A 20,527-nucleotide genomic window follows, 5' to 3' on the forward strand; every position below is an offset into this window, starting at 1 on the left:
GATTAAGCTGCTGATAAACTTATCTGATAGATAACTTTTGGCTTTGCAGGTTTTATTCAGATCTGACAGCAATCAGTAAGCCTCTTATTAGATAGCTTTACATGTCAGATAACTGGGTATCTGAGACTTTGTCAGGGACTGAACTGAATTCTGAATGAAGGTCCAATTGAGTCCTATGAAGTCCTACCTATTTGCCATAACCTTTGGGATATCAGGACACCCCAAAGTTCAAAATGACGTAAAAATGTAGAGCTATCTAAATAAGACTAAAACCTATGCAACTAAAAGAAAATACAGCATACTTACTTGCATATTTAGAGGACAAAAGAATACGACATGTACCATGCATTAAGAAAGCTTAAAGACGGTTGCTTGACCTGACATTTGAAACTAGTTCATTTTTGTTGTGTTGTTTTAAATTTCAAAATATGTACTACTATGTTTCAACTTGTAGCACATCAAGCTTAACACAGTGGCGTCTTATCTCGATGCAATAAAGGCTATTTTGCAATAAAAATTTAAGTATAATGTGCTGTCAACAGTACAAATCTCTACATGCTTCCAAAGAATCAATAAAATCTCACATCCACCAACAAACTGGTCTTAACCCATTTGCATCAAGTTATCAAAGCATGGCACGTATACCCACTGATCTGCGACGCTGGGAACCATAGGGGTCCCATAAATATTGGTACCCCATAAAATACTAATAAGTATTCATTAGAAGGGTACCATGCTTCGGTGGGCACGGTTAGTCGAGAAGTACTACGATGTAGATTTCTTTATTGGAAAGAAGCAGTTTGAAGTAGTAACTATAGTCACAAAATATTGATACAATTTTAATTTTGTAATAATGTCACAAAAACTATGCAACATTATTACTATGGGACATTTTGTCTTTACTTTCTTTTTATCGATATCCATTGCGTACCAAGTACCAACACTACTTTTTCAAGAGATGTTCTAAGTTTAAATTTTGAATTTGGTTTAGGAACACAACTCAAAACGTTATTTTGTTTCCTTTTTTTTTCTATGTGGATAGGCCACATAGAAAAAAAAAAGGAAACAACCTTTCTACAATATAACTTTCTAAATTCAGAAATTGGTTTATTAACTTCTTTGGTTTGAATTGATTTAGCTACTGATTTCTTTTATCTTTTAAGTAAATCTTGAACCATTGAGGGAGGCCTATGTTCAGCAGTATACATCCTATGGCTGAGATGATGATGATGATGAAATCTTGAACAGGGTTTCTTACGGTCATAAAATTAAGTAGGTATTGGTAATGCGTTGCTAAGTTGAAATTTAAGAATTCAGGTCATACTTTATCACTGAAGTTAAATACTTAAAATTTCAATTTAACCATGCATATCGCAATCAGATAAGATTTTCATGCAAAAACCGCGCCAAATTCCGAAATTTTCACTCAGTCCGCGTAGTAAATCACAGAATACATGTTTCTTCATATTTAATATTCACATATGCATAGCTATTTAACATGCTAAGTAGGTATGTTCGTATTCGATATCAGTTACACACACTTGAAGAAATCATCTTTTGAATATGTAAAAATATACTTGTTTGTACTTTTTTCGATTCTTAATTTTAATTTTATTGATATTCAATTCATTTAATATATTTTTTCAACAGAAAACATAGGTGCGTACAAGTATTATAATGGTATAATGGAGTCGTCAACATAAACTACATATCACATTAACAGATAATAATTTTCAATAAAAATTTACACCAATTAGTTCGTTCTAAACATTATTATTACGAGCGGAGTAATCAACAAAGAAACAAATAAATAAAAGACGATACAAAACGTTTTGACCCGACCTCGGCGCCTGCGCAGCGAGAGCGAGACGGGGAATCCAATCAATAGGAGCGAGCAGGACAAAAACGCTGTAGTAATTAACACAAAGGAACTTGCCGAAAAGGAGTATTTTTTATTTCCAATTCTTCGGATCATTTGTTTTAATGCCCAAACATTTTGGTCTGTGAGAAATGGGACCGTAAATGATCTAAATCTGTGGTCCCAATTAGTTTTTTTGAGCTTTCGATTTTTTAACGGGGCGTTAGACGCGAGATAGACCACCGAGATTTAACGGCTGATTAAATTAGTCACAGGTTAACTTTGAGTTTGGCACGAGCCGTTTCGCCAGGTTCGGTGATCCGTCAATTTAATTAGGCTGACTTGAAGTTATAATTACAGTAATCAAGATGGCGGTATGAATTCTCGAAGTGTCGTTCCATGACCTCATGTTGCGTATGGATAAAAAATTTCCTTCGATCAACTAAGATTTGTGAAATAAGATTGACATGAGCTGAAAATTATTTAAAACAATTTGAACTTTCCCTTATCTCTATGAGTCAAAATAATTTCATGTAATTTAACAGAAAATTGTGCCCTGAGTTTCCAGTAACAAATTATTTCAAATTCGAAACCTACTTACTCGTAGATGTAAAATAACTTTTGCTCGACACTGGCAAAAAGCCTTTAAATTTTAATAAAAAAAACTGATTCTGCATTTGAATTTAGATTTCGAACTTCACTTTGAATTTAAGTTTCGAACAACATTTAGATTAAAATTCAAGATTTTAAATTTTATTCCTATTTTAAAATGTTGAATGCTCATGCAATTAGCTAGTTACTGGTAGCCCAACGATTTTTTCCGAAGAAAAAACCGTGTATTCTTCATCGGAAATTCAAAAAGAATGGTCTTACACTATAATTTCGTTTGCGACTAGAATACAAACTAGTGTAGAATAGTAGGTGCTTATTAAATGTAGTTCATCGGAGGGCAGTCTTGTAATTGTATTCTTTGTTCGAATGAAATGGCATTTCGCATTCGTAGTACAAAGGTCTTATTTATTAATGACTAGCTATTAAAAGTGGCTTCGTTTGTTTTGTATCTGTAGATAAGGGCTCATTCGTACAGCAATCCAGTTTTACAGGATCCAGTAATGCAGGGTCCCGCAGCCACATACTGTGTTTAAAATTTGAATTACAAATAACGGATCAGTTTTTGCGAGACGTTCGTGTGAACGTACGAACGAACATTAAAACTAAACTAGATCCAGAAAGAAACAGGATGTCCCTGTGGGAACAAGCTCTAAAAGATTACAAGAGAAACTAGATTATTCAAACATTGTTATTCTAATGCTTTTAGGAGTTGATAGAGTCATATTTCTCCACGTCTTATCCAAATAACAAATAGGTAAAAAAACGTCTCAAACAGTTACTCAACTTATAAATAGCTACGTTTGTAAATAATCAATCATTGCATGCAATTGCAATGAATATGAGTACAATAATACTTTTAATTAATACTTGTGTTTTTAATTCGTTAGTTTTGTTCTTCAATTATTTCCCAACTAAAAACGTTATGTAATTCCAAATGAAGTTATTTCGCAAATCATAAAACGAATAAATCACGTGACAGTGACAATAAAAAAAACAATACACGATAAACAAAAAATGGACACGCAAGTGTGTGTGAAGCCGCATTCGAGATTCAATGCAAATTTCATTGATACCGCGTTGTTTTTGCGACTTTATCTATTGCCAGTCAGTTTTAATAAAAGAGAACAGATTGTTTTACATGCAACAATATCTCTTTGCAACAAAATAACGTTATAAAACTAAGAAAAAAATTAGTTTTAATACGATTATTTTTTTATAAGAAGAAACTAAAGTTAAACGCAAGCAAGATAGAAAGTAAAGCTGTGTTCTAATTTATGAATTTAAATTTTACATTTCTCCTTTATTCTGTGTGGCCAGTATCAAATTAAGAAAAAATATACTTTTCAAAGACCTAGCAGCTTTAGATTGTAGAAGGCCAGGGTTATTAAAAAAATGATTAAAAAACTATTCGTAGATTGTAGATGGCCAGTTCTAATTTGAATTTGAGCGTTGGTAGAGCCGAGTACTGTCTTTTTTTGGTTAATTCTAAGTTTTAGTCAGTGCCTAACAACAACGTAACCCAATCGTGGGTTCGATTCCCAACTTAGGCCATTCGATTTTTTAAGTAATTTAAAACGTAACGTGGTGTTTATGTCAAGTTGGCTCTCAAGCTAATATTAATGATGAAATCAACCCGGAACATAAATATTTTCCTCTCCAAACAGTGTAGAAGTTACGAACAAAGTTGCAAGACTTGCCGACAAAAAAACGATCAATTAGTAAAGATAATAAAACTGAGAACGAACGCGCTCGCGTGCTAGAGTTTTTTATAATCGAAAATATAGGATTGGACACGGTTTTCTTTCACGAATTTTTATGGTTACCGCTATATGAAGCTGGTTTTTAGAGTTCCGTGATTCATAATCTGGCTGATCTGTAATCCAATATGAATTCATCGCTTATTCGATTAAAGATACAAAAAACCCGCTTATATCATAAAAAGAACCGCAAATAGACTTGACAATAAAAAACAACTGGAACACTTGCAATATTAATTGCTTAAGCTGTGCTGAAACAAAAATTTAACGCACGTTTTCACCATCAATCCCTAATTTGTAAGTGACCCCTATGAAAACTAAATTTCTGTTATGTGTTACCATAAGGGTCACTTAAAATTAGGGATTGATGGTGAAAATGGGCTTAGGTGTCTCAATCCTGTATTATGAATAAGTACACACAATGTTGAATCTATGCTTGACATTGAATCGAGTCTCAAGTATCGTTTCACAATATGAGTGTTAATTTTAATAGATGTCAAGCTAACTTTTCGACCTTTAAGCTTTTTCAAGTGGAGGCTGTTACACACTATAGTTGTTGCAATTCACGAAGGCGAGTGAGCTTTACATGTGTGGTGGCTCGCTACTGTTCGTTTTTCAAAAGTTTTGACAGACATTACACTATCGTTATGTGCATGTACACGTACACACACAGGTAAAGCTCACTCGCCTTCGTGAGTTGCAAGAACTATACGTAAAGTTAGGATGACAAGCTGTGCTTAGTTTTGGGCTAGGTGAATATCATGACAGTTGTCAATAAATATCTAAATCGGATATTATTAGCCTAGGTTTCGTCGCAATTAAATTATTTAAAAACCTACGGAACTTAATTCCCAGTGATTAGATCACACTTGATAATTTTATTCAAGTTGTTTTTCCAGTTTTGTATTTTCTTAGATTATGGAACACTAACGCGGAACCATTATGTGGGTATGATAGCAACGAAACGAATCCGAAGGTTCATAACGGAATAACGTTTTGAATTTCGAAGGAATTCCACGGAAATTCGACCTTTATTAAGTTCAAAGTTCGAATTCTAAATAAGAATCTTTAAACGACAAGAACAGGTTTGAAAACTATTAAAAAATAATTGACGAATAGTGTTGACATAGGTAATTGTTCTGTTTTCAAATATTTTTGCACAGAACTGAAGTCACTTGTTTAACTTGTTATTGTAAACCTGTGGGATTACTCCGAAAAACGTCATCCAACCAAAGTTTCGAATGTTGCCATCTCTCTCACACAAAGCGAGATGCGAGCATGAGCAACGGTAACAGATAGACCCGAATCTATGTAAACAGCCTTTGGAGTAGACCTCCCTGGACCTATGCTCCTTCCCTCCGCGCCTTGTTAATGTTCTAAAATTCCAATTTCAAATTCAAAGTTTCGTACCCAACACTGGCAGGTTGCAGAAAAAAATATTGTCGCTTGACACTTTTTTTTTCCAGCCTAGCCATTCACCAAAAAGTTTTTATCTTAAAAAATTAACCACAACCAATATCGAACAATAATGTAAAAAACTTCGCAGTGACGAGTGGCCTTGAGCCCAATGCGCGTTGCATGGCGAGAGGTACTTGTCTATGGTACAATAGATTGTGCGATAGAACTATGCGAGAAACAAAGAAATACTTGGCTATATTTCTAGATAGATATCTTTGGAATCTTGTATTAAATACGAATAGGTAGCCTTTGGTGTAGAAGTTTATAGTAAAAATATTTTTTCTAGAAGTCCTAAGTAATTCGTGGATTGAAAGCCTCTATTGTCTAGTGGTTGGACTTTCTCACTCTGGAAGTCATGGGTTCTATTCTCAAGTAGGATACACGATGGCATCTAGCTTAGTCAGGACAGTCTAGGTAAGAACTAAGGACAATCTGACATAATTATATCTGACAGAAGGATCTTTAGATCCTTCTTCAATGACCGATCTTTCCTTAACTAAAATTCGTCTAAATCGGTTTAGCGTTTTCAGTGCGGAAACTGAAAACTTAACAAATAGACAAAAAAATGAAGGAATTTTACATCTATAGACTGAACAGAAAAATCTGCCCCCACTGAGAATCGAACCTGGGACCTCTAAATCTGAAGCAGGTGGTCTTACCACAGAGACATTTTAAAAAGACTGATTAAAAAGCCTTCTTTTTCCTAATACAAATTAACGTTGTACCTAGTTGAATTTTGTAAGTACACAAATAAACCTAACTGTCGCAAATACAAGTGAAAATGGAAAATTCCAATCACAAACAGTTTATCAAACCGACATTCGCAGCGAACCCGCTATTTTGCGTTTAATAGAATAACGCGCCATTACACTGCGATGTCAATGGGGCAAATAAACAAGGCAGTGCACGCGAACTTTGTTGACAGTGCCTTACAAAGTAGTGCACATAAGGTTTATAATTGCAGTCAATAATCCTTGATTTACCATCCTGAAAGTCGCTTTTCAAATTTGGAATAGAATGTTTTTAAAACTCCCGCGTCTTTTTGACACTGCAGTCAATAATCTTGATTTCTTAGCCTGAAAATAGTTTTTCAAATTTGGAATAGAATGTTTTAAATTCCCGCGTCTTCTCTTGCCCACTGTCAAGAAACACAGCAACGTCATGTTCCAACAGAAAAAAAAATTAAGCAGATTATTAATATTTTCTTGGCAAAGACATAAATCATTCTGACTAATTTCCCGCGTAAAGAAAACTTAAGTCAACGTACGAACTACTTTCTGTAAGTGCCAAAAAATATAAAACTGCTAGAGCACACTGCAGTTTGGCCAAAGTAAATTGATTAAATACAAAATGACGCTCCATTCTTTTGAGGCACAGAAAGAAGAATGTTTAGACTACAAATTACAGAGACAAAATTAAAATAATATCTATGAACAAGCTCTCTAATAGCTCTTTAAGTATTTGTGTAACTGCATTTTTTTATTTTTCCATTTCAGTGAAAACGATCTTCTTTGTCGTATTTTCAAAAAAACATGGCGCGTAAATGACTTCGAACAGTACAATGAGATAAAGGCAGTGTCTCAATACTCTTTTTCATTTAAATGCATTCTTGCCTTGCGTGCTACACGAAATAATGCTACTATACGCTACTAATTACGAATACACAGGTAATCGATCCATAAACTTGGATCAGAGACAAATTAGTCTATATTACCTAGTCTATGGTCGCCGTACATGTCAATTGAATGCTGTAGCAGAGACAAAATGGTATTTTTATACGACAGAGGCGGCTCGCGATTTGTATTGACATTTTAGTCTAGAATTTTAATTTTTATTGTCAGTAGATCTAGTCCGATGGCATTCTTTAATTAACTTTATTCTTACGTTTTGTGGTAACAACATGCGCTTAATGTATGGAGTACTGTCACATTTTTTTTCCATTTATGTCGTTATTTTCTAATTGTGAGGAGTTGACAGATCTGTAGACATTTATTTGGGCATGTTTCTCGCTATGTCTGCTAGGTACTTATCAACTTTTGGATTCGTTCGTTCGTTTCAGCCAAAAGACGTCCACTGCTGGACAAAGGCCTCTCCTAAGGATTTCCACAAAGACAAAACATTTGGGTACCTACAGCCAATTCCAGACACTAAAATTTTTATCCTTAAATGATTGAGTATTTTGGATGAGTAAATTCACCTCAGTGTTTCTTATTTTTAAATCTTTATCAATATTTTTATATCGTAAAAAATCAATATCCATATCACTACTAAACAACTGACATTTGTACAAAAATTGACAATTTTATCTAGGCTTTGTTAATCTAAGCACACAGTAAAAATCGTATGAAGTTGCTTAGTTCTTACGTTGGGTTGCACCATCAAACAAACGTCAAAAGTCAACTCAGCCTCACGCTCGTATTCACAAACGATGCTTGCTTAAGTGAAGCAGCAAATCGAACTCACAGCGTTGAATAGAGCTCTGTGACCCTGTGCGTCCACGCGCACTGTGAGACCTCATAGTAATGTTTGTGAATACGGGCCTTAGTAAGTTAAAAATAAAATACATTATTTTTCGGAATCACAGACAACCAACGCCTTCGCTACTTACAGGCATCGAACCCGAGATTGTCAAAGTATGACGCAATATAATTACTATGGAGAAACGTGTGTGTCCGTCTGTGGGTGTCTAACACGCGAATCTATCCACGCTAGTATAGTTGGCTTGGGATTTTTGTTTAAAATCAGTAATCAATCAATCATTTGAAAGTCAGTATTCTTCACCGTTGTCACGTTGTTCAACTGCACGCAGGAAGATTTAGGCTGGGTTATCTACACCATCTTACTTTAACTTTGACAAACGTCAAAAATCTGTCAAACTCCGTACAAAAATCACCGGTTATCGTTATAGTGACGGTCAAAGTTAGGTGGTGCAACTCAGCCTTAATGAGGATTACTGACAACGCCACTCTTGTGGCGGAGTTTTGGGCTGACGCTATCTAGGTTTGTTGTCGACACGACAAGAAGAAGAAGTCACGGAATATGCTGAGTGGCGTCTCAATGCACTGTTTTCAAATTTCCTAATTTAAGTACCCTTTAATAATGTAAGCTGGTGCCAATTCTCATTTTGTCAAATCTGCACAAGTAACATTATCGAAATCGTGGTTCCTAAAACCAAGTCATTTGCTGTAAAAAGTAGGTAGTCATATTTTGATTGTATAAATGGTCAAATGATTGGGAGACTGTGAAAGCATTTTCGACCCATAATGTGAATAAATCATGTCGCTTTATCAGAAAAAAATAATACAGAGAGCTGCTCATTTATGCCTATATTTCCGTTATAATCTAGCGGTTAACAATTATTTATCTATACTATATTATACTATATAATATTATACATGCGAAAGTTACTCTGTCTGTCTGCCTGTCTCTCTTTCAGGCCTAAACCACTGAACCGATTTTGATGAAAGGCAGGAACATAGTTTTTGTCCCGGTTTTTGAAACAGGGACGCGCGCGTTAAAGTTTTTCTGTGACAGACAAAATTCGGCAAAAGCTAGTTTGTTATAAAAATCTTCCTTTTTGTTAGCTCACGGAGAGAAAACTTTTTCTCATTTGTTGTGATTGTTATTTGTATGACTGTACCTAGCACATTATGTGACCATTATCTTTGTATTGTCTAACAATGTCTTATCTGTAGCCTCGTACACAGTTTTCTTTGAAAAACAATGTGTTTAAAAGGTTTGAATAAAAATAATCTACCTTCTTTCTGTTAGTGAAAATCAATACACTTTTTCTGGAAAAATTTAATAAGTATGCTGCTTTTTGTAGAGTCATCAAAAATAGTTTTAAGACTTAAAGGCAGAAATGAATAAATGAATTAATAACGATGAAAGAATCTTACTAGAGTCCAAAGCATTTTTGCAATTTTTACATAATAAACAATACAATTTTAACTGGCCCTCTAGGTTTGACAGAACGCGCAGTTGAAGATTTTCAGCTTCTTTGTGAAAGTTTCATAAAAATACCAATTTTTAACGAAAGTTATTTATTTAGTATATTATTATGTACTGCGATGTAGAGTCATCAAATAAAACTAATTATTAAGCTTAAACTAATATTACCCACAGGATGGAGTCCATCATACAAATGACTTTCAATAATGACAGCAAAAAAATCGATATGACATCTCACGTTGCACCAGTGCCCCTATTTCAACCAGTTTTAAAAACAAATTGCAAACAAAAAACACAGACCAAGAATTTCTCAATGCAACCTGCCAGCGACAAAACTTTTTCTCTAAACAGGTTGACAGTTAAAAAAATATGAAAATGGCGGGAGTTATGACATTTGGCGGGTCGTACGTCGTTAATCATGTGTCAAACGGGCCGATAGGCAGCTACCATTTTGTCGTATTATCCGAATAAGGGAAGTGGTAGCGTAATTGCTTGCGGTATAATTGTTCTTCGTTGCATCGTAATACAGCCGATTGATGTCTATGTTAATCTAATAATAGAAGTTATAATGGTAATTTGACGACTGACTCTCCGACTGAGAAAAGTAAACTGCTTACAATAAATAATGTACTAAAGTTTGAGTACTTTATCTACTTCATGCTACTAATGATACACGAACTGTCTATTTCTTTTGTATTTATGCCTATAAATTAAATGAATCGACATTGACGGCAGTAAGCAATATTATTTCAGTATTTTTCTTCAGATTTTACTTGGAAAATAACACATTTTAAATGATTTGATCAGACATGCATAACTATTATAAATATTTGTCAAATTGATTCTAGGTTTCCCTTCTATAGAACTCGATAAGAACTTATTAACTATCAAAATAATCTCTCATGTACTAATAATCTTTTTTTCTATTTAAAAATAACTATAATTTAAAAGCATCTATGAACACACATGTTTAAAGCTCTACAAACTCAAAATAAGCTTTTTGAAGCTTCTACCTTATTTATTAAAAAAGTGATTAAAGAAAAACTTATTCAAAACCACAATCTAAACCCCCAATAATTCCTTATCATTCACAAATAGAGTCAAACGATTCTAAAACGTCAAGCGGCAAAAATCTGAACTAATAATCCAGCATTGATAGTAGCGCCCTCCTGTCAATGTCACAGCTTGGACGGCTCAGTGTTGGACAACTATATCATGGCTGACAATGTTTCAGCCATTCAAAATGGACGTCAAGATGTGTATCAGACGCCACCCGTCTTTTTTTGACGTTAAGTAAACGTATCGATTGTGATACTACAGCCGAGTATTTGCTGCTGAAATGGGCCTATTTTGTCTTATTGCCAGTGTAGAGACACTTACAGTTTGAATTACCTTTATATGTGACTTATAGGCTTTTATTGGTGGTCTTAGGGCGTATACGTCTAGCGCTTAATTCAGTCAGTTTCTGAGGTACGGGAGGGTGTTTTGTGACGGTCAAACGTCAGCGAGACTTCAGATTTATATGCTGTCACATTCGGAGATCGTCAAAAGGCCTTATTCTAAATCCAATAGAGAACGAGAGGTACTAATAGCTCATTTTTATTACTACAATCTCTTGAAGGTAAGTCACAAATCTCCATCTATATCTTTAGCAAATTCCAAAAACATAAAAGATTTAGACTTCTTCTTTATTTCAGCCGTGTCGAGTTTTGCCCTTGCAAGACTTATCGGTTCTCTTTAGATCACAAACATGATCATTTTTACATTCAATCTCTATTTATTTTAAACAAAGTTTCCAACGAATATAAATATGTCTAAGTATCTAAAAGAAAGTCGAGAATTTCCTAATTTACATAAACAAATGTCAAAATCCGAGACATAATGACAAATCAGCCTCGCAAAGGCGTGCGTAGGCGCAGATTCGAAGCCTGAATTTGACATGGCCAAACACGTATTCAAATGGCTATGTATTTGTATGCAATAGTCCATGACGGAATTTCAAAATGTACGTTGAGACATGTTGATGTATATCGGGACTATTCCCACCTCTCGTTCCCACCGCTGCAACTCCTGTGTAGCCAGGATCTACAGCTTGACCGCCATAAAACCCAACCAATGAAGGTTTCTCCCGGGGGAAAGTTAAACTGTCATTGGACCCGCAACGAAATTAATCAGAAGAACATAGGAGTTCGAAATTAAGGTTCGACTTCCCTCCATTGCAAAGCGGATGACAGGTGACAAACAAAGGTTTAAAGAAAAGATGTTGCATAGCAAGCATAATAATTAACTTTAAAAAAAAATAAAACCGACTTCAAATGCGTGACCTTACTCTACAGTGGCGCCATCTTGATGAGTGCAAATGCGATAGTCCTCCTACCACTTTAGCGCTCACAAGTTGGCGCCACTGTCTTCGCTACTAGCAAGTGACAGGACCTTACTCTACAGTGGCGCTACTGGTGAGCGCTAAAACGATAGCCCTCATTGTAACAAAGACGCGTTGCGAACTTATTGGCTGTCACTTTGGGTGTAACGAACTATTTGACATACGATGCCATCTTATGTAGTTTGTTCACAAACATACCACCTTAGTCACAATTATGTGGCTTGATCGTTTCTCTACTGTCACTTTGAAAAATGTATTAATTGTTTATTACTTTTCTGATGTTACATAGGTTGAGTTGTACCACCCAACTTTTAATAATAACTATAACGATAACCGGTGTTAATTGTATGGAGTATGCCAGACTTTTGACGTTTGTCAAAGTTAAAGTAAGATAGTGCAAGTGCAACCCAGCCTTAAAGATATACCGAGTCTTGTTTTAGACGTAGTTTTTGGAGGTCTAAGCCCCAAGACACGACTTTAAAACCTTACTTCCTATCAGTTGAAGTAGTTTAAATATCTACATTCTTAATTTAACTGGATAAAGACATAAATAAGTACATTTTTTTCATGGAAATTATCTACCGTGTTGATCCCAGAAAATAAAAACTACAGATATTCCAAAACTAACCCTTTCACAGAACTTCGTACAACAAATATCTGGAATCCATTGTCTCTTTTACCAATTAAATATCACAGACCAGCATTACAACTTAAATAATCTATATAATAACACAGACACGGCCAACGGCGGACTAAAACAGCCATTATGGATTGGTTTATTAATAATCGAGGACTGGATTCACAGGTTAATGATGTATAAACTGATTACCCCTTTTGTATGGAATTATTTATTGGAGTGAAATCTAGAGGGAACCGTTATGAACTTAGTTTTGTGAGTTTTACTAACATTGTAGTTAGTTTGTAAAACATCGAGAAAAGTAGCGAGTTTGTGTACAGGAGAGGCAAGTTTTGGTGATTAACTGGAACTCGTAGGTAAATTTAATAATTTTTGCTTAAATTATTTCAACCGAGACTACATCCCACTTTCAAAAAGTTTTCAGATCACATGTAGAGCCAAGCTTCTAACTCTAAACGCCCTACTAACTAAATCTAAGGGCTTTTAACCGTCGGATATCTTTTAACTGAATGATAAACTTGTCATTTTGTTGTATTTCCCATACTGGAGCTGTCAATGGGCCAAACTTATTCTTTAGTTAATTATTATAAAAGTTATTTAATCTGCCCTTATCGAATAAAATAAAGCTGTCACTAAATATCATGAAGTTTTTTGAATATTATTATTAAAATTGTTGCAGTGTCATTGCTATTTTGCCCCATAAAGTGAAATAGAAAACGAATTTAAAAACATAGGTTTTGCCCTATAAAGAAGAATATAATTAATTTAAAAACATTGGCACTTGAAGTATCTGTCTTAAACTGACATTGACAGATATTTCAATTTAAATTCAAATTTCGTCGCATCAATATACAACCATACAAGTTATTGATGGATGAATTAATACGATGCTTACCTACAATGTATTTTATGACCGAGTATCCTGCCTCTATATATCTTATAGAAAGATACGAGACTATTCCCACCTCTCGTTCCCACCGCTGCAACTCCTGTGTAGCCAGGATCTACAGCTTGACCGCCAATAAAAACCCAACTAAGGTCAAGTTTGTCCCGGGGGAAAGATAAACTGTCATTGGACCCGCAACGAAATTAATCAGAAGAACATAGAAGGAGTTCGAAGTTAAGGTTCGACTTCCCTTCAGTGCAAAGCGGATGACAGATGACAAAACAAAAGTTGGGAAAAGATACATCAAATTCTTATAATCTTTTAAAGCCAAAGTGACTGAGTTTCTTCCGCCACTTCTTCTCAGCACCAGCCCATATGTTGTCCCGAAGTGGTGGTAGGGCAAGCTATATTCGGGACGTGTATAAGTGCCTTGAAAAGGGCCTTTGTAAAAAGGATTTATTTAAAGAATTTACTAGTCACGGGAAGCACCTGGATGCGGGCAGCGCAGGACTGGTCTTTGTGGAAATCTTTGGAGCCTTTGTCCAGCAGTGGACATCTTTGTTTGATACGAATCTTATGTACTCTACGTAGGACAGTCCATATTATTATGTGTAACTTTATTGGAAGTTAGTAGTAACAGAGTAAATACAAATGAGTAGGTCATCTTCATAGAAACGCACCGAGCGCGGTTTGTATGTGAGCGCGCCAATACGTATGCGGCGCGCACGCACACACTGACAAAATTCAGCGCACCTCACCGCTAATCCACGCTAAATTTTGTCAGTGTGTGCGGTAGTAAGTAGCGTAAGTGATCATATCAAAACCGCACTCAATGGTCCACTCCACGAGTGCACAAGAAAGGCTGCAGTGCAGGAGGAATGGCGACGGATTGTGAGGCTTGCCACCGGACCGGGTGTGACCCTGACGACCACGACCACTCTGGCAAGAGTGTAGCGACGAAGAAGAAGTAAGTAGCAATATTAGAGGAAAATAAAATGATATAGGGAATCCATAACCTTTGTTGACCAATGTTACCTTTTCACGCTTAAACCACTGAAACGATTTAGATAAAATGTGGTATAGGTACCTAGAAATATGTAGTGAGACCCAGGGAAAAACAGGATAGTTTTTGTACCGGTTTTTGAAATGAGGAAACACGCGGTAAAGACTGTGGCAGACTGAAATTTACAGGCCAAGCCAGGGGCAAAAGCTAGTATCTACCTCAATATTATACTAAATTAAACTTAGGTAAGTAATTTACAAACTCCTTTAAAGAGTACTTTTGTCACATACCTATCAATTTATGGCCTGAAAAAATGGCCACTCACATCGCATGTTAAACTATAAACATATAAACATGCAGTTAGTTATGTATATGTATGTGGCATTCCCACATGAAATATTAAAAGCCACCATAACTATTAAGGGGGCAACCACACAGCGAATTTAAAAAAGTTATGGGACTATTCCCACTTCTCGTTCCCACCGCTGCAACTCCTGTGTAGCCAGGATCTACAGCTTGACCGTCAACAACCCAACCAGTTAAGGCCAAGTTTGTCCCGGGGGAAAGTTAAACTGTCATTGGACCCGCAAAGAAATTAATCAGAAGAACATAGGAGGAGTTCGAAGCTAAGGTTCGACTTCCCTCCGTTGCAAACCGGATGACAAGTGACAAACAAAGGTTTAGTAGCCTTTATGAAAAAGATATTTAAAGTGAGTAAAAGATGATGTCTCAGTTATAGTAATGTACTAACTAGAATCATCAGAATAGGCTCCCCAACCCGTCTGGGCAGCGTGGGGAGTGTAGGCCAAATCCTCCATTTGCCTCTGGTAAATTAGAGAGTAGTGCTCCTGCACTGGAGACTAAATGACCTCATGATGATCATTAGGAATATTATGTGCATCTTTTATAATCCCCGCAGACAACTTCACTATCTGCCGATAGTTTGGTCGGCCATGATGAATCGGCCGATACCAAATCAGTGTACTAATGTGCGCACTTTCATGCGAGGCCGAAAAGTTTGTTGCTACTCGTGACTTTAAGAGTAGGCGCACACCGTTGATTTTTAGTTGGCCGATAGTTGTGCCCGATTTTAAATTGTATGAAGAATCGGCCAAATCGAATCGGCGTAGTGTGCGCACTCCCATACATGCCCATCCTGATCAACTGCCCGACTAAACTATCGGCCGACGAAAAATCAACGGTGTGCGCCTACTCTAAAGCTGGGTTGCACCACCTAACTTTGACAGTAACTATAACGATAACCGGTGTTTTTTGTATGGAGTTTGACAGATTTTTGACGTTTGTCAAAGTTAAAGTAAGATGATGTAACCCAGCCTAAGCAACGAGTAGCCTACTTTACTCAGAGATGGTGAACGAGCCCCTTATAATTATTATTTGATATCAAGGGTTAATGTGGTCGTACCCTAACTCTATTAATGATTAATTAACATCGATTTGTATACGAACTTTACACTTTTGTGGAAACTCGGTTTGTATTAATTGCCGTAATAAAACTGGTTTACGATCAATCGAAATAATAATATCGATTTCATATTCGGATTGCATCAATTTATATTTTACTAGCTTTCCGCCCGCGGCTTCGCCCGCGTGGAATTTTGTCTGTCACAGAAAAACTTTATCGCGCGCGTCCCTGTTTCAAAAACCGGGATAAAAACTATCCTATGTTCTTTCCCGGGACTCAAACTATCTCTATGCCAAATTTCATCAAAATCGGTTGCGAGGTTTAAGCGGGAAAGCGTAACAGACAGACAGACAGACAGACAGACAGACAGAGTTACTTTCGCATTTATAATATTAGTTAGGATTAGGATAGGATATGTCTTTAGTACCATCTACAGCTTATCAGGGTATACATTTTTGTACAAAATCAGACTCTATTACAACTGGCATAAGATCGTAGTGTTTAACTTATCGTGCCGTTGTATTTGTAGTTCAGATTTTCTTGATTTGAAGAAAAAATTGGTTTATTGACTTTGAAAATAAGTTTTTATAACGTTCTAACGCCCGTATTAACAAACATTATGAGGTCTCACAATGCGCGTGGACGCACAGGGTGGCACACGAACCAATCACAGAGCTCTATTCAACGCTGTGCGTTCGATTTGCTGCTTCACTTAAGCAAGCATCTTTTGTGAATACGGGTCTTAATATAATAATCGGTACAAAAGGCGAACTTCAAGTCTGGCATTCTCTCCCAGTCAAACTTTGAGCTCTACAGAATTAGAATTATTTATCTACCTTATTTATGGTCAAGAGGTCAGGTCAGGTTGTCTATAATAATTATTATAAGAGAAAAACTATTTTGCTGTATAATATACAGGACGATACCAATTTGAAAGGTAATCCCAACTAATATTATAAATGCGAAAGTAACTCTGTCTGTCTGTCTGTCTGTCTGTCTGTTACGCTTTCCCGCTTAAACCTCGCAACCGATTTTGATGAAATTTGGCATAGAGATAGTTTGAGTCCCGGGAAAGAACATAGGATAGTTTTTATCCCGGTTTTTGAAACAGGGACGCGCGCGATAAAGTTTTTCTGTGACAGACAAAATTCCACGCGGGCGAAGCCGCGGGCGGAAAGCTATTTATGTATAAATGACCGTGGTTCTGCGTATCGAAGAATGAGTCAAAGATGACTGTATAATATAATATTAAGTTATAATGAATATACCTACATTTCAAGCACCAGCAAATCCAAACACGGGTTCCACGAGTTAAAAACTATGTAGGTTGTATTTACAAAGAAAATACACCAAGTCTGTCGAAACCAAGCAGGGGTCAAGTTTCCCTGACGTGATGTGGTTAAAAAAACGTAGGATAAAGGTTCTTACAAAATAATAGAATCATCATCATCATATTCGATGGAACTGTCATTTTTCTGGACAAAATAATAAAGTACGTTCGACTCTCGCCTTAGGAAGTTAGATTTTTTCAAGATATTTATAAAGACAGTTAAAAAAAGAAAATAAAACAAATTGCTGAACATGACGCTTAACTTTCCCGCCAAGAAGTCCTAAGCATTTCAAGTACTCGTATATTAAAAGATGACGGTTTGGCAAGAGTATTAGATAGGCATTTTTAATGGGCAAAATTAAAATACTTTACTGTGCCAAAATAATAAAGCCAAAGAAAAAGAAAACTAAATAACTTTTTTCTTTTACCCGTAGCATTCGTTTATGCGTGGCCAGTGTCATAAAAATATTTGCCGATAAAGTTACATTGAAAGTAACCGTTTTAGTGCATTACTTAGTACATTTACATGTGATTATAATTATAAATAAATGTAGGTACCTACTACTTTTAATTTTTTTTTATCAAAAAGTTCAGTGAAGCGTACTAAACGTATTCATGTTCAATAATAACTTTAATATTTTTCAACATATTAAAAATTAGTCTATAACATTAAATTTTATGGTAACTTTTAATTTATTTCCTACCTCTTCTTAAATTACAGGAATACAAAGAATATTGTGTTTTACTAATTGCATTTTGAGCATTTCAATATTTGACAGTTTTTATATTAATTCTTATTATTTTCTTATAAGACACTTGTCACTCAGGTTGATATAAACCTGCACTGTTATAGAATAGCGTGCATCTCTAGGGAATCGAACCCAGGACCTCTGAGAGTGAGGTTACTTTTACTGCGGGATAGTGTCACCATTGAAGATTGATCAAGGAATGATTTAAACATTTTACGAATCTTATAAGTTTCCTATTAGGCCTAAAATAGTGGAGATCACATTGAATTCTTCATTAATTTAATAATTATTTAATACCAAATCATTATCGTAACATAATTATGTCGATAAAAAATGATTGAGAGTTTAAAATAGCCAGTGGATTGTTAAATTATTGCAATTTCTTAAACATTACCCACAGCACCGTGTTTGGTCTCTATACTCAATTTTTTTCAAATTTGGAACGGAATTATTTTTTTGAAATATGAACACTCAAAGGAATTTAACCCATCGAGAGGCCTGCCTACAGTGCCTACATAAAATAAAATATTTTTGTTGCACATCGTGTTTTGTCTCTATTCCCATTTTTTTTTTCAAATTTGGAACAGAATTATTTTTTAAATATGAACACTCAAAGAAATTTTACCCATTGAGGCCTACGTAAAATTAAAATTGTAGGTACTTACGGTTCAACGAAAATCAAATGTGAGACCACAGCATATCACTATCCACAACAAATTATATTCACACAAATTGTCACGACACTTAGTTTTACACACTTGTCTTTTGCACTCAAAAACTTTCAGTTTGATACAACCAATTGAATTATTCGATCAATTGAAACATTCGATTCGTTTGATTTGAAAATGGATCAATTATATCGTAACTAGAGGAGGCGCAATCAAAATTATTATTGTTGGTAATTAGCGAGAGCGGGACAGGGATATAATTGCCGATCAATTAGCCCGTGCAGTGCGAATGAACAATTACGAAGCACGTGGGGTGCATTTTCCTTTGGATTTTCGAATTTTCCCGATTTTCACCTCCCGATTCACGTCACTGATGTCATTTTCGAGTCAAATCGTTCGGCGCACGTACACTACACACCACAAGTGATAACAGTCATCAGTTCGGAAAAAACCGTTCTTGCTAGTGGCCGAGTGAAAAAAACACTAACGCACACAAGCACAGAATTCAGGGCAATTATCTTAATGTTTGTGGATATTTTAATAACGTTTCCCCACTGCACCGAAACCCGACACAACCAGCTCTCGTAGAATTTAAACACTTAATGACCGGTTGGATGAAATTGTCCGAGAAACGAACGGCCCAATGTAGCGCGCTCTCGCTCTAATTAGTTCCGGAATCCGCCACTTGTATGGAGTCAGTGGCGCTGTGATCGCTACACAGGCGTGGCTTAGACAGAGGAGGGTAACTCGTAAGGTGGAGTCAATCGCCGATTGGTTAACAGTGGGACCGCAGTTTTTTCGTTTCGTACGTGCGTTGGGACTGGGTTGGTGCCGTCGATCGATCGGTCGGCGCCACCGTAGCCATTATGTTTTTTATAGCTATTTTTTGGCGGTGCTCTTTCCTCGCTAACCTGTTTTAGTAACCACGCCCAGCCGACTTAGTACGTGCGGAGACGAGAAGCTATCAATCGGGTCTTGCCGTGGGCTTAATTTTTTGTGTGTTTTTTAAAAAATCAGTGACGGTGTCTTTCTTTGATTTTGTGTGGTGACGGACGCATACGCATTGTCGGTCATACAATTGGATATTGACTCTATGTAGTTGTGTTGACTTTTATGTATATGCCATGTTTTATGTCATTGTATGTCATAGGTATGTATAGCTAACGTTCTTTGTATCGGCCACAGTTTTAATCTTAGCTGAATCTCTGTAAGAGTATTTTACAGTAACGCGAAACATTTCACTTGAAAAAAGATTAAATAGAAAGAGTTAAGTTTACCGATGGAACTACGTATGATTCAACGTAAAAGTTATTGTATTAGTAAGTATATTTATCATCAAAATGTCTAATATTTATTAAAATAATTGAAGTTTAAAACTAATTTTGTAATGTGGGCTAAGTGAAGGATAAAAAGTTTTAATTTTTTGAAGTAGAGTTTGTTAACTGTAGTATTTTAAGTGGAGTACCTACTGAATTTCTTACTTTGGTTCTTAAACAATTAAAACACATAGTTTGAGTACCTCTTAAATGGTATTTAAATTAGTATAGTAGGAAGTAGTTTTGCACATAAACCTACATAAGGAGAGGCAAGAGAATTTACCTCTTACACTGTTTTAACTCCTTAAGTTTTTAATACTATGTTGAAACCTAAAGTTGAACCTATGAAAAAACTAATAAACTATTTTGTCTTACATATTTCTTCTTCTATCCGTAGGTTGCAACAACAGTCTAACAAACTTTATCCACATATGTCTGACACGGCTCTATAAGACCGATGGCTTAGTGTGCTTTCTCTTCTTAAAGCACTTAAAGA

General features: G+C 35.8%; 1 protein-coding gene across 1 annotated transcript in view; it reads right to left on the bottom strand.

Annotated features, from left to right (window-relative positions):
• Dll (homeotic protein distal-less) overlaps window positions 1–19,301 on the bottom strand; it is a 35,597-nt gene extending 16,296 nt beyond the window's left edge. The window contains exon 1 of the mRNA XM_028303922.1: window positions 18,713–19,301. The gene's annotated coding sequence lies outside the window, so the exon portion shown is untranslated. The remainder of the gene's footprint in view (window positions 1–18,712) is intronic.
• Between the last annotated feature and the right edge of the window lie 1,226 nt (window positions 19,302–20,527).

This window comes from Ostrinia furnacalis, unplaced genomic scaffold (assembly GCF_004193835.3).
Source record: "Ostrinia furnacalis isolate ACB-3 unplaced genomic scaffold, ASM419383v2 OfSCF1319, whole genome shotgun sequence".
Classification (NCBI taxonomy): domain Eukaryota; kingdom Metazoa; phylum Arthropoda; class Insecta; order Lepidoptera; family Crambidae; genus Ostrinia; species Ostrinia furnacalis.